A 6106-nucleotide genomic window follows, 5' to 3' on the forward strand; every position below is an offset into this window, starting at 1 on the left:
TGAAATGGCTGCCAGCTTAGGTATAGATACCCATCTCTAAGATCTCAATGATCAGCTCATACCAACTACTAGATCTGATATAGCATCATAGAGATCTTTCAGCACAGGAGAAGTAGGTCTATTAGATCAGTCACTTGGCTGTGTTATGATTTTACAGGTAAACCTGAAGACATAGTTAACCCTTTTATCTAGGGAACAATGCTACATGTGAAAAATGACTTGCATGCAATTGCAACATTACTGCTATAAATGTGAATTACTATATATTTTAACGTTTTTATATTCAACTTTACAATGTTTTACACTGTGTTCATACTATAGCAATGCCTATTTGTCCATTTGTTCATTACTTAGTGTATATACTATTTCTTATAGTTAAGTCGATTTTATATACAGACCTATTGATATTGTTATTGCTGTACTAGCTAGCTTTGCTTTGTTAACTAGCAATGCTTATTTCTTTTGATTGATTGCTGTGTAATCTGGATGTGTGTCTACTTTTGAAATGTATATTGTCATGTCCTGTATGTTGTCAATGTAGTATCCTTTCAGGTATTCCTCTGCATAGTGACATATCTATTGCATGGACTATCAATGTGCATTGCTATGTTCTAAAAAGGAAGAAAGCAAGGGAAATAATGTAATTCAAGGGGAACTCTGAGGTCACCTGTTCTCTAATTTGGAATTGGATAGAATTCACTTCAGAAATACCAAGTTTTTTATAGTTGATTATCTTTATAATATTACTGTTACTGGGTAGAATGTTCTCCTTGTTCTGCTCACTTCACTTTATATCAGTTCATAGAAGTCTTTCTAGGTTTTTCTGAAACCATCTCCTTTATTTCAGTGTACATTTGCTATATTCCATTTTCAATGTTATTGAAGGCATGTTGCCTAGGGTGGCAGGAAAATCACCCTTGCTTACAGCACTGTTGCTTCTTTTAATAGTGTATAGTTACAGGTTTTGAACTTGCCCTAGCTGATTCTTGCAAGGGACTGTAAAGAATTTCAGCCTTGGTCAGGGACTATAATTTCAGTCCCAAAGCCCATCGGTATGGGACACTTACCTTATTACTGATTGAGATCAATGCCCACTGTCTGCTTGAGGGGAAAGGCAGAGTTTGTGAGTGCAAAAGAGGAGAGAGTTTTATTCCCTACAAGTTCTTGAGTCTCTTCAAGCCTTGGGTTTGCTATCAGCTTGGACAAGTTGATTTCTTTGCTTTAGGAAAAAAAAAACTGTGTGGATATACTTCTACCTAAGATGCTAAACATTTAGTAACACATCTCAGTATTGCCCTATAAATACCGTTTGAATTCTGAGACAATAGTAGAAAAATAAGAAAAGAACTCATCACTAGACTGGAGGCCTATTGACTATAAGTTAATAATAACAACAATAATAACTCATTTATAAAATGTTTTAAGATTTCCAAAGTGTTTTATTTGTATTATCTCATTTGATCCTTACAAAACCCTTGGAGTCTTCCTATGCCTAAATTAGGAGAAATGAAGCATATGTCATGAAAAATATGGTATAATTGAGTCAAGGAATATCTATTTAAATGTCACTACTGACAGTAGCTGTGATCACAGGAAAATCAATTGATCTTTTTGAACAAACATTACTGTTTTCTCATCTATAAAAGAGGGATGTCAGTATTAGTATCATTTATCTCATGGAATTTCTGTGAGGATCTAATAAGGTAATGTATGCAAAGCCATCTATGGTATCCCAAAATACTTAATGTGTTTTTAAGCTTTAATAGACAACATTTCACTAAGCCTTTTGGGATACTCTGTGTGTGTGATATATGCGCACATATATGCTTACATTATTATGTTTGCACTAAATTCAGTTCTGATATACACCTGCTAAATCACTTCATCTTGTAAGAGATATGTGACAATTTGTGGGAGAGTGCAGGGGTGAAAATTCAGTGAAAGTTCCAGGAAGCTTGAAATCACTCAGTTTTGGTGGTCTGAGATTACTTCCTGTTTCCTCCTATGTTCCTGTCTACTGACAGAGATGCATTTAGAAGCTTGTGATCTGACTGGGTCTCTTCCTCATGCTGGATGTCTGTATGTTGGTAGTTAGGCAGACTTCTCTGGAACCCTAACACCAAAACATCAGATTAGGGATCATAGCAGTGATGACAATAATACAAGTTCAGCCTAAGTAGTCCAATAGCTGATAACACATGACTGGCCTCAATCCCTACTGTCATCTTCATCCTCTGAAAAGATTGACTAGAAATTGGCATCTTATGTCACAGAATTCTGTCTGTCATTATTTGTTTTATAATATGTCTGATCGTCCTAAGTAGATTGTCACATATTTGGGGAGTGACCATATATTCTTTTCCTTCTTTGTATCACTTATGGTATCTACCACAACTATGAACATAGAAAGAACACTCATTAAATATATGTGGATTGATTGGTTCATTTTCTTAGTTTCTTTGGGTCATAGACAATATTGACCAAGATAAAAAAAATGTCCCATCTTCATCCTATCAATTCATGTTCCATTATGTAATCAGAAGTATCCAAAGATTGGCCCTCAGAGAAATAAATGTTAGGGGTCTAAATATAGATAGGACATTTATTAAGCACTTACTTTGTGTCAAGCACCGAGTACTGATACTACAGATAATAAGCAAGCAAAACAGCCTCTGCATAATAAGGGAAGACAACATAAAGGGGAGCTGCAAAAAGAAGGGCAAATTCAGATATGTTGTGGAGATGGCTAGGAAAATGGTCATAGCAGAGAATTTGAATCCCCAATATATGAATAGGGTAGTAAATAAGAAAAAAATTAACCAACAGTTAAAGAATATTATAACATAAATCATTATTCAGTTAAATCTAAAAAAAATTGCTAAGCTCTAGGTACAAGGCACCATATAAGGCCCAGTGGATTGAAAGATAATTATGATGCAGATGTTCTTTTTTATTATGATTTTTATTTAAAAAATATTTTTCCATGGTTACATGATTTATATTCTCTTCTTTCTCTCTTTCCTCCCCCCTCCCAGAGCTGACAAGCAATTCTTCTGGGTTATACATGTATTATCACTCAGAACCAATTTCCATATTATTCATTTTTGTAGTAAAATAATCTTTTAAAACCAAAATATCAAATCATATAACCATGTAAACAAGTGATAAATCATATATTTTTTCTGCATTTCTTTTCCAACCATTCTTTATATGTGGATAGCATTCTTTCTCATAAGTCCTTTGGGGTTATCCTGGGTCATTGCATTGCTATTAGTAGCAAAGTCTATTACATTTGATTGTCCCACAATGTTTCAGTTACTGTGTAGAATGTTCTCCTGGTTCTGCTTATTTCACTCATTCGACATAATAGTATTTCATCACCATCATATATTTCCTTTGTTCAGCCATTCTCCAATCAAGGGACAACCCCTATACATACTTGTTCTTAAGGAGCTCATAATGTATTGGAAAAAAAGGCAAATGCAAAAATAACTTTGCTTGTGGAATGAATGAAAGGTAGAATAAAATATGTACAAAGAAGAGGTAAAGGCAAATCGTTATGAGAAATTTGAGGAAGGATCACTTTCTTCAGGAAAAGAAGCAGAGGAGGAGTCATACAACTAGACTGAAAGGAGGCACCTTAATCGATGGAAATGGAGGAGGTAGGGAATATTTTCCTTTCATGAGGAAGCAGCAGCACAGAAATGAGAGAAGGAAGGATGAGTGCCAAGGATCAAGTTGTCTAATTTGACTAATAGTATTTGAAAGGAAGACATATAATATAAGACATATTTTTGGATTATTATTTGGAGCCAGATGGAAGTGAATAACTTGAATGATGGGATCAGATATCTTACTTTATTTGGTAGGCAATAAGTCAATGAAGACTTTTTAGTAGAGGACTGACATGATCAGAGTTGGACAATAGGATAATTTCTAAAACTGAATTATACAAAGGATAGACAGAAGAAAGAGGAAATATGGGTTGGAGACTATTTCAATCATCTGGACAAAGAGATATGAAATATTGTAATATCAGGGCAGTCTTATTGTGAAAGAATAGTATATGTGTACAGATGTTGGAGTGACAGAAGAGAAGGAAATGGGGGGCAGCTGGGTAGCTCAGTGGATTGAGAGCCAGGCCTAGAGACGGGAGGTCCTAGGTTCAAATCTGACCTCAGACACTTCCCAGCTGTGTGATCCTGGGCAAGTCACTTGACCCCCATTGCCTAGCCCTTACCACTCTTCTGCCTTGGAGCCAATACATAGTATTGACTCCAAGATGGAAGGTAAGGGTTTAAAAATTTTTTTTAATTAAAAAAAAAAGAAGAGAAGGAAATATATTTTTCTTTAAATTTCTTCAGGTTTTCTAGGGAAAATCACTGAAGAAGGCAACTCCCTAAAATTTAGTAGACAAGAGAAATTGAAGCACAATAATACAGTGAAGACAACAACTCTCTAAGGAACAGAATGTACCAAATGGAAATGGAGGCACAAAAAAAAAAGAAAGAAAGAAAGCCTGAAGAATTCTTTAAAGAGTAAGGTTGGCCAAATAGAAAAAGAAATGCAAAAACTAAGGGAGGAAACAACTCCTTCCAAATTAGAAATGGAGAAATAGAAGCTAATGAATCCATAATATATTAGGAAACTGACAAAATTTTTTTAAATGAGAAAAAATAGGAGAAAATTTAAACAATCTCATTGTAAAATGACCAGCTTGAAAAAACAGATCTGGGAGAGATAATCTAAGAATAATCAAAATACCTGAAAGCTGCAAAAAAAAAAAAAGTCTAGACACCGTATTATAAGAAACCATCAGGGTAAACTGCCCTAATATCTTCAAACAAGAAGAAAAAGTAGAAATTGAGAAGATCTGCTAATCACCTCCTGAAAAAGACTCCAAAGTAAAACACCACACCAGAATTATAATAGCCAAATTCCAGAACTTCCATGCCAAGGAAATAGTACTACAAATATCCAGAGGGATACAATTCAAATATTGTGGAGCCAGTCAGGATTGTACAGGTTCTACTTTAAGGGGACAGAAGGAATAGAATATAATATTCCAAAAGGCAAAGGATTTAGGACTGCAACCAAGAATTTTATGCCTAGCAAAAGTAAGCATATTCCTCCATGGAGAAAAATGATATTTAATGAAATAGAGGAATTTCACACTTTCCTCATCCCAAAACAAGAGCAGAAAAGAAAATTAAATGACCAAATTCAACACTCACGAGAAGCATAAAAAAGTAAAGTGAAAACCTGAGGGTTTCAATAAGTTTGAGTTGGGAGCAATATCACCTGGGAAGGTGATAATTGAAAATAATTACAATATCTATGATAGTTGAGATACTTAAGGTACTTAAAGTATACAAGATATCTAAATTACTTAAGATAGTTAAGAACTTACATAGAAAGAAAAAAAGTAAGTTAAGTAAAATGGGGCTGATATAAAAAACAAGGGATGGGAAAGGAAAGCATTGGGAGAAGAAAAAGGGGAGACAATTCTCATTAAGAGGTACATAAAAGATAAATACAGTGAAAGAGAAGATAGGGAGGAGGGCTAGGCATGAATCTTACTCTCATTGGAATTAACTCAAAGTAGGAATAACACCTATACTCACTTGGCTATAGAAACCGACCTTATCCTATAGGGAAGTAGTAGGGTAGAGAAAATAATGGAGTGGAGAATAGACAAAAAGGAGGATGAATTGAGGGAGGTGGTCATTGAAAAGATATCTGTGAACAGAGAAAGGCTTGGAGGGAGAGAGAGAGAGAGAGAAAGAGGGAAGTAAACAGGAAAAATAAGACCCAATTAGTAATCATAACTATGAAGGAGAATGGAATGAACTCAGCTATAAAATGGAAAAGGGAAGTTATGCATTAAAAACAAGAATCCCACAATATGCTATTTACAAGAAACACTTAAAGTGGGGAGACAAACAGAATAAAAGTAAGTGACTGGAGAAAAATTGATACCTCCCGTATAGTAAAAAAAAAAGGGGTGGGGGGAGAGTAGCAATCATGATCTCAGAAAAAATCAAAAGTAAAATTTGATCTAATCATAAGAGATAAGGATAGAAATTACATCATGATAAAAACCAGT

Source organism: Monodelphis domestica, chromosome 4 (assembly GCF_027887165.1).
Source record: "Monodelphis domestica isolate mMonDom1 chromosome 4, mMonDom1.pri, whole genome shotgun sequence".
In the NCBI taxonomy this organism is placed as follows: Eukaryota; Metazoa; Chordata; class Mammalia; order Didelphimorphia; family Didelphidae; genus Monodelphis; species Monodelphis domestica.